This window comes from Nicotiana tabacum, chromosome 1 (assembly GCF_000715075.1).
Source record: "Nicotiana tabacum cultivar K326 chromosome 1, ASM71507v2, whole genome shotgun sequence".
Lineage (NCBI taxonomy): Eukaryota > Viridiplantae > Streptophyta > Magnoliopsida > Solanales > Solanaceae > Nicotiana > Nicotiana tabacum.
In genome coordinates, this window is record NC_134080.1 from 84,943,904 (window position 1) to 84,953,895 (window position 9,992).

Here is a 9,992-nt window from a genome sequence, read left to right on the forward strand (position 1 = left end):
TCCAAGCAACTCTTCAAACAAGTCAACTCAATCTATCATAGTATAAGGAGATTCAAAATCAGTGCTGAGCAAAGGCTAAGTCTATAACTTAAGCTAGTAGCTCATTTACGTAAATTTTGGCAGCATCTCCCTTGTAACAAGGGCCTCCTCCAATACCATATACAAACAACAATGACCAGAGCAATCCATCAATACATAATTATCAATATCAAGACACCATATAACAACAACAAGTCACAACTACATTACGACGAGCGGCAAGCTCCGATTGGAATCCGTATACCCCTTATCAATACTTATAGACTTCTTACTTCAACATAAAAGTAACATTAACTTGATAATGAAGTCATTAATCAATGATTCCAGTCTTATACCATATATTTATAACAACGAAAATAATCCACAACTTCAACTATCCCCAACTAGCAACTTTATTCACTAATTCAAGTCTAGCCCATCCATTTAACTTAATCAATATTAAGATAACCTTAGGCACAAGCAAGAACGCAATATACATTCCTCCTACAATAACTTCAAGTCAAAATCCAAGTTATATTCATTTTACAACAACCCTTAATAGCAATACAACACCATAGAAGTGACTTAAGCTAATCCAAGTATTATCTTGTAGTTTATCATCCAAACAACTTAACCAACATACAAGCAAGCTTAAGCACAATTAGTAGGCTGTTATACTCACCTTAGACAGCAGCAACAACTTGGAATTTCATCCAAATACAGCCCACAACAATCCTCAATGACAACACAACCTCAAAGAGGTGTTGTTCTTCACTAGAACTAAGTTTTGATGTTGAAATATGGTGTAATCACTTTGGAATCACTTCAAACCCTTGTGTTATATGTTTAGGAGGGTTAGGAGAAGTTTGGAGACGAATATTAGTTGAAAAATGAGCAAAAATAGGCGTCCAAATCGTTTATAAATTGAAGTAGGTCAACCACCGCCTAAGTGGATCCCATTGGGAGTTGCTTGCGCGGTCTCGCAAAAACACGAATATCTCTCTACTCCAATGTCGTATTGACAAACGGTTTAATGCGTTAGAAATTAGACTCGTAGATATTCAATTTTGTAGGTAGAACACCCCGTGATTCCAAGTATATTTGGAGAAATTCTCAGATACATTTGACCTAAATTTCAGCAAATTTATGAATGTAACTTGTGATGACCTTTGCCAACTCTTGTTCCACAACTTGCTTGCCTTCAAAATGTAGAAAATGAATATCATACGACTAAAATAACTCATAGAATAACCTCCTTATCATGTAAGAACCCTAGTCTCACCCCAAAGTACATGTTATAACATTCCAAACTTGTCGACTTTTGACGAAACTTATTTTCTTCAATTGGTTTAGCTTCTAAGATTTCCAACCCTCTTGGTACTCGTTATTCATGATCTTAAATATTTGTAACCTCCAACGTAACATGATTAACTTACTTTATTTTCTTCCAAATATAATCTCATTTTCGAGCTTACATCAATGACTTACGATGTACTCTCACGTATGAAAACTTGGGGTGTAACATCATTCCCCCCTTTGGAACATTTGTCCTCGAATGTTGACTGATGCGCTTATCAGTTTCATAAACTATGGCTCTTACGAATACTTTAATGCTCATCTTTCCATCTAAGCAATTTTTTTGTGAATAAATCCAAATGCTTGGGCATTCCCCCCTTTTAGGCCTCTTTGTCACACCATGACATATGGTTGGAATTCTTCCAACATCTTAACATTTGATACCTTATGTCATGCAGTATGTACGATTGTGTCCTTGTATGAGTGCCTAGCGACTCGTCTTCTCTTTTTCCTCCATCTTTTAGCCAATCTCTAAGCCTCACTTTATAAACATATACAGATTTATGACAAGTTGTCCCTCTAGGCATTTATAGGTGTACTGATGTCTTTCGCTTGGTACTTTATCGAACTTAAGACTATTTCTATCTCTTGTTTCATAGCCTTGTATATCTATCCTTATGGATTTACTACACCTAAGTAGGTTATACGATACCATAAAACTTACTTTGATTTATTATTACCGAGGTTTGCTACCCAACTCCAGGTTACTCTCTCGCTGCTTATCCTATATGTATAAATCTAAGTCTTTTAGTGCTTCCTCATTATTATTCATCTAAGAAAAATAAACAAATCTCATCTCGAACTTTGAAACTTGTACCCATCTATTGTTTATTCACCTTAATATTGATCTATAATCTATCACTGATAACTTGCAACCTCTTACGTAATACACTGTCACTAGGGCTCACATCTTATCGGGGAACATATGAAGTGATTTTCCTGATCCATATAGGGATAATACTATACTTCAATAACCGTATTTCATTGAATCCCAACGCGATTCATCTTATGGGGGTATTCTAATCCCGTGCAATTAATGAAATCCCTTTCTCGTTAAATCGTTACTCAATCAAAGGCCTAAGCATCATCCTCTTATCTATCACAATTAGACCCTTATTCTACTACCAGTGCAGCATTCCATCTCTTCCAAATGCACCTAGTCTCAGACTCCTCTATGTTCCTTCAGGCTGTACCGAGCTTTTTATTACATATGGAAATCATCAGCTCCCTTGTTTTGATGGGTTTAATCCCGAGGACATACATATTCTCGTCACCTTCTCACTCACCTTTTCATATCCTTACTCCTATCAACCTAAAACCTTGTTGCTCTACAATACTTTACCTTAGGACCTACACCGATCTATTTATACTACTCGCAACCTTCCTTTAACTTGCTAGCACCATAAATTTCCTTTCGTGCCTTCTCAGTTGTCCTTAAATGTAAGAAATTACTTTTGCTGGTCATTCTATCACTTGTTGCATGAATACTTGGCTTGTCATTTTGCCCACGAATACTATAATTTCCTGTACCTCATATGATATTAAACATCACCTTTGATGGCTTTTTTTTACCATTCATTAGCCATGATAGGTGACACTTTCTTATGGAGTGTATACAATATTGTAGTGAGACTGTTGTTACATGATAATTTACTCTTTAGCTCAATATGCTTAGGTAGAAACCTTTTTCCTTATTTCCTCAGCTAGTCTTTCATTGTAGTACTTAGGGAGACCTTCTGACTCTTGTAAAGTTGCGAGCTTGATATATCGTACACCCGAAGGTAATTTTCGTTATTCTTACTCGCCTATAATAATCCTTAATTATATAAATTTATGCCTTTGTACTCGTAGGGTTACTTCTAAGCTCAAATTTTTATTGTCTCATTAGTGGCACTCTCTCTTATTTTCATAAACCTTAAAAATGGTACCTTTAACTACCTCAACTCCTATCTGAAATTTTTTTCAAATGATTGTGATCTCGTATCTGCGAGACTGAATTCACTATGCTGCGATTCACTACATTTATCTTGCATGATCTATTGATTTATCTGTGACCTCTTATCTAGCCATAACTGGGCTCTTCCTGAATCAACTACTAATTACTCGTTGGTCCATTCTCATATATATATATATATATATATATATATATATATATATATATATATATATATATATATATATATATATATTCTGCATAATCCCTCTTGGGATATATCCTTTGTCTTAACTTATCTCTCGCTACTAGCTCCTGATGTATCAAGTGTCCATTCACACTTATTTATCAATAACATCCTGGCCGGAAACTTTTACTGCCTCTCTCCGGTGTCGTGTTTGTATAATGTTCTGGAGTCGCAACATATCTGCAGGAACTGAATAAATGCAACATCATCTCTTTCTCCTCTTTACATTCTTTCTTTACCATTCCATAGTTAACTGAACCGCTTAACTCCGACTTAATATCATATCACACCATATTCCCCCCTTTAGGGGAGTACTAAGATTTAGTACTACGATGATCTACCTATAGTTGTTTTACCTTTTCATATTTGGCATCTTTTCACATTATCAATGAACCCTAATCACCTTATGGTAACCTTCTGTACTAGGGATAACTAAATTTCTTATGCACGAAGGTGACACCTACTGTAACTGGAACACTTAGTCCCTTAAGATTAACTCTGCTCAGAGTGCTTGCTTTAGGTAAGCGACTTCCTAAATGGCCTTTAAAGGTTATTCGTCTGTTGTCTATTCTATTATTGTTGGAGCACGATCTTTGAAATTCTCACGATGTCGACCATTATCAAATCCTCCGGTCCCTAATTCATGTTCGATTTTATCTTGTTCACCAGCCCATTCTGATTTTTATTACTTTGGGGTCTAACCTTTCCTCCTGGTAATCACATTGAAGTCACCATCTCATTTCTCGAAATAAGAATATGACTTTATGGCTTATACTCTTTTATTGCCTTAAGGCTTGTCACCTCTTGTATTTTCCTTCAGTTTGACTATAGACTCTATCATCGTGTCATATTTTGATTTACTGTTATCACCCCTATATCACATCTTACTCATGATGCTTTATTTATTTTCTTCTTATTCTCCGGATAATAATTCTTTTTGTCTATCACTTTATTCTGAAAACTTCAACAAAAAGTTCTTTCCCTATAAGCTCCCCTAGCTTCATCTCACTGGCTCTTGGGAATGCCTAACATTCTTTTTCTTTTACTCGGGGCTAGAGTCATACTAAGGTAAATATTTGTCCCTTCTAGGATCCCACTGCCTATCTTCTAAAATTTCTGAATATTCCAGTATTCGTATCTGATTGTACTACTCTAGAGTTCACCATCTGGGTGTCTTAGAAGGAGATCTATTACCACATTTGCACCATCTTTCGAAAACGTTAGTTAATGATAACAACCTATCCACAATTTTTGGGTTACTCTAACTCCAACTAGATCCTGATATCCCATCTTTCTCTTAAATAATATCCGTTAGCTCTCAAAGAACATAACTGAGATGGGTGTGGCCAATTGTACTTACCTCTGTCATTGATGAAGGTACCAAAATGCTTATATTTCTCTGCCTGATTTGAAAATATTGATAATCTTCATTATCTGGATACCTCATACCCCTCTTCACCTTACTTCTTTTACTTGTTAAAACTTGTATCAAGCTTCTGAATTCCACATAGATTTTCACCATATTCATGAATAGATATCTGTGCCTTAAGGCTCCTTATTAAGAAACATACACATCTTAGTACACACATGATCTGTTGAAGACATCACATTTACTAATCATAAGCATGATGTGAAATCGAGTTCCTCTGACTCAACTCTTCAACATCCACATGCAATCTCTTACCAACAGTCTTTGTGGATGTAGGTATCATTGTATTACGACCAAAGTCGAATTTAGGAGTTTGAATTCTTACAACTGAGCTCTACTACATGATCTAAAGTAAGAAGAAAGAGTGACAGACCTAAATGCTCCCTAGCATCCTGCTTATAAGTGTGGTGCACAACACACCCATAAACAAGACTCTACTAGACACGGCTTGTAGAGTCCCTAGGACAGAACTGCTTTGATACCACTTCTGTCACGACCCAAACCGAAGGGCCGCGACGGGCACCCGGTGCCTTACTCAACCGAGTACCAACGTAACATATCTTTCTTAACATGTTATCATGAGTAAATGAGCTAGAAAACCCGTCATGAGATAACAAGAATAAAACATAAGGGAATACTCAACATATGAAGACCCAACATGATATACAAACTAATATATGTGACATACGGGCCTATAAGGCCGACATGACCATTAGTAAACTCGAAACATAGGCCGACAAGGCCATATGATTATCCATACACCTGACATCTGTCTACAAGCCTCTAAGAGTACATAAAATCATAAAGGTCAGAACAGGGCCCCGCCATACCAATCAATACATATCCAAAGCATACTAACCAAATAGGCAACTCCGGAGTAAGTGGAGTGCACCAACACCTTCGCTGAGCTGATAGCCTACTAGGAGGACTGTCAACTTATCAATCGAGACTTGCGGTAATGAAACGCAGCGTCCCCAGGTAAAAGGGACGTCAGTACGAATAAAGTACCGAGTATGTTAGGCAGGAAAGCATAAACAAGAACAGTAATGTAAAGAGAGAGATAGAGGAGATACAACCTGTAACATCTAAGTGCCTCTAGGGGCTATGATATGAAATGCATAATACAAATATATACATAAAAATTTTAAAAACATTCACCTCTGTGGGCATCATCATTATCATATCATACCCGGCCTCAAAGAGGACTCGGTAAAAGCGTACCCGACCATCATAAGGTTTGGTAGAATCGTACCCGGCCACATGGAGCTCGGTAAAACCCAACTGATCAGTGGTTGCATAATATTTGTCGTACCCGGTCGACTATAGCGTGACTCGGTAGAGTAAAATAGATACATATACATAATGCATGCTCGAGTCATGGAATCATATTCTAAACCTTTTGGAGTGACTTAAGAACATTATGGACATCCCTACCATCAATATGAACCTTAGTAGGATTTAAGGATCATACACACTTGTTTAGAATAATTTTATAAGGAAAGAACAACATGGACAACCTTAGTTGCTGGGAGTAGAGTCATTATGAAATAGCGTATCGTTTATGTTCATTTCATTTTAAATCATGCCAAAAGAAAGAAGAAAGTGCCTTAACATACCTTAAACCCGTTGAGTCCTTAATCACTTCCAAGCAACTCTTCAAACAAGTCAACTCAATCTATCATAGTATAAGGAGATTCAAAATCAGTGCTGAGCAAAGGCTAAGTCTATAACTTAAGCTAGTAGCTCATTTACGTAAATTTTGGCAGCATCTCCCTTGTAACAAGGGCCTCCTCCAATACCATATACAAACAACAATGACCAGAGAAATCCATCAATACATAATTATCAATATCAAGACACCATATAACAACAACAAGTCACAACTACATTACGACGAGCGGCAAGCTCCGATTGGAATCCGTATACCCCTTATCAATACTTATAGACTTCTTACTTCAACATAAAAGTAGCATTAACTTGATAATGAAGTCATTAATCAATGATTCCAGACTTATACCATATATTTATAACAACGAAAATAATCCACAACTTCAACTATCCCCAACTAGCAACTTTATTCACTAATTCAAGTCTAGCCCATCCATTTAACTTAATCAATATCAATATAACCTTAGACACAAGCAATAACACAATATACATACCTCCTACAGTAACTTCAAGTCAAAATCCAAGTTATATTCATTTTACAATAACCCTTAATAGCAATACAACACCATAGAAGTGACTTAAGCTAATCCAAGTATTATCTTGTAGTTTATCATCCTAACAACTTAACCAACATACAAGCAAGCTTAAGCACAATTAGTAGGTTGTTATACTCACCTTAGAAAGCAGCAACAACTTGGAATTTCATCCAAATACAGCCCACAACAATCCTCAATGACAACACAGCCTCAAAGAGGTGTTGTTCTTCACTGGAACTAAGTTTTGATGTTGAAATATGGTGTAATCACTTTGGAATCACTTCAAACCCTTGTGTTATATGTTTAGGAGGGTTAGGAGAAGTTTGGAGACGAATATTAGTTGAAAAATGAGCAAAAATAGGCGTCCAAATCGTTTATAAATTGAAGTAGGTCAACCACCGCCTAAGTGGGTCCCATTGGGAGCTGCTTGTGCGGTCTCGCGGAAACACGAATATCTCTATACTCCGATGTCGTATTGATGAACGGTTTAATGAGTTAGAAACTAGACTCGTAGATCTTCAATTTTGTAGGTAGAACACCCCGTGATTCCAAGTATATTCGGAGAAATTCTCAGATATATTTAACCTAAATTTCAGCAAATTTATGAATGTAACTTGTGATGACCTTTGCCAACTCTTGTTCCACAACTTGCTTGCCTTCAAAATGTAGAAAATGAATATCATACGACTAAAATAACTCATAGAATAACCTCCTTATCATGTAAGAACCCTAGTCTCACCCCAAAGTAAATGTTATAACATTCCAAACTTGTCGACTTTTGACGAAACTTATTTTCTTCAATTGGTTTAGCTTCTAAGATTTCCAACCCTCTTGGTACTCGTTATTCATGATCTTAAATATTTGTAACCTCCAACGTAACATGATTAACTTACTTTATTTTCTTCCAAATATAATCTCATTTCCGAGCTTACATCAATGACTTACGATGTACTCTCATGTATGAAAACTTGGGGTGTGACAATACTACTTTGATATGCGTGAATGTATCTCTTTACAAAATGATTAGGACCCCCTTTATATAGTAGAGAAATCATATTTATGGTACAATTCTAATTACATAAGTAAATCTCATGATAGGCTAAACTTCCAATCCTGACTCAATATCTGCCGAGATTTCTGTCACGATCCTCGCCCGATCACGGATATCTCGGCTTTATTTTATCCATTGTAGCAGGCTTCCTTTCATCTTGCTCGATCTCTTTCTTACTTTGTTCTCGATCATGGTTGTTCTTGATCTTGATCGGCCATTGATCCACGAGCTTATCAATCCATCTCCGTAACTCGTTCCGATATAACTGGGTCGGGCCTTAATCTTCCGTCCCGACTTTGGTTAGTCGTACAAAATTAGGCAAGCCCGATTTTGACAGTATACAAACGTGGTCCACCTTATTTCTATTTTCCACCTATAATTAATTACATCTTTGTTCAATCCGAGAAGTGCTCTTCTCTTCTTCCTGCTCCTGATCCCTTACGCATTACATAATGACTGCATTCACAAAATCAATCGGTAAAATCTTTTGAAAATATAGTAATAAAAATATCTAAATGAAGTAGATATCTTACTAACCTTAATTATAGGTGGACATTTTGGTGGTACCACAGTCAGCACATGTCTTGAGTTGGCTTTGGCTGTTTTCTCTTTCTGTTTGGCTCATCATATCCTTAGATCCCGAATCCTATACCAAAAATGAATCAATCCAAATCAGATATTAGTAAAGTATGATCAAAGGTAAAATGGTTCAATGGTGGATCTTCATCACTCACTTTATCACTTAGATCCATCACTTTGATCAACTAATTAACTAGAAAGACCTGATAAAAATTGATCCAAGTGAAAAGAACATCCAACAGAACAACGCTGCCCTCAAACAAGTCCCTCTTCTCCACCCCAAAATGACCTCAAAATAGTCTTGAAGACACCGTAAACTACCCACTAACACCACCTGAAAAAACCTCTAAAACCAGCTGAAAAACTAACGGCAAAAACAAAAAGACGTCTCAAGCCCATGCACTCGCCCCTACTCTCCTTATTCTGTCCTTCTACCTTCAGTGAAGTAAAGGCTTCAGAATAAGCCCAATTTACATCAACCGAGGTAAGCTCGTTACTTTTCAGTAGTATTTGGCCCTACATTGGTATATTTGATAAATATTAGCCAGAGTTGAGCCCTTCGGCTGAAATTGTCCGTTGTTTCTAGCAAGTTTCTTGAGTGATGTGGCAAGTATTAGCTGTGGGGTGGGAAATTATCCCAAATATAATAAAGGAGAATTATTCGAGCTAACTTTTTGTGAGAAATTTTGCAAATGGGTTGCAAACAATTTGTTTTTCAGCCTTTGTTCTACTTTTCTCTCTTTCAACGTGGTCCACTCCATTTCCATTTTGCAACAATTAATTACATATTTCTTAAATACGTAGATAGACCATTAAACAAGTCCAAATATTTCACCTCAGGGGTGGACCCACGTGTAAGGTTTTGGGTGTTGCAGCACCCACTGACCCACTGAGACTCAGTATACTTATATAAAGATTTTATGAAAACTGAGCAAACCAGTCCCAAAAATTATTTGCTGGAGGTCTTACTATTATTGAAGGAATTTTGTTCATGGAAGGTCCATTTCCCAATGTTTCCTGACTTCATTTCATTATTGTTAGTTTTAGCAAATGTTTGATCAAGTTTATTCATCTTCCAAGTCGGAGTGACTTATTCGTAGTTGGTTTATTAATTAGGTTCTTCCAATTCGGATTGGTATTTTACTCCTGACATGAAATACCTCGAGAAATACTCT

The 9,992-nt window shown here is 36.6% G+C and overlaps 1 long non-coding RNA gene across 1 annotated transcript; it reads right to left on the reverse strand.

Moving 5' to 3' along the window:
- Positions 1-8,097: 8,097 nt before the first annotated feature.
- On the reverse strand, positions 8,098-9,600 carry LOC107803847 (uncharacterized). The gene is made up of 3 exons (XR_001652088.2): positions 8,973-9,600; positions 8,776-8,884; positions 8,098-8,694 (listed from the first exon to the last, which is right to left on the reverse strand). It is a non-coding gene; the product is annotated as an uncharacterized LOC107803847 (long non-coding RNA).
- Positions 9,601-9,992: the final 392 nt, after the last annotated feature.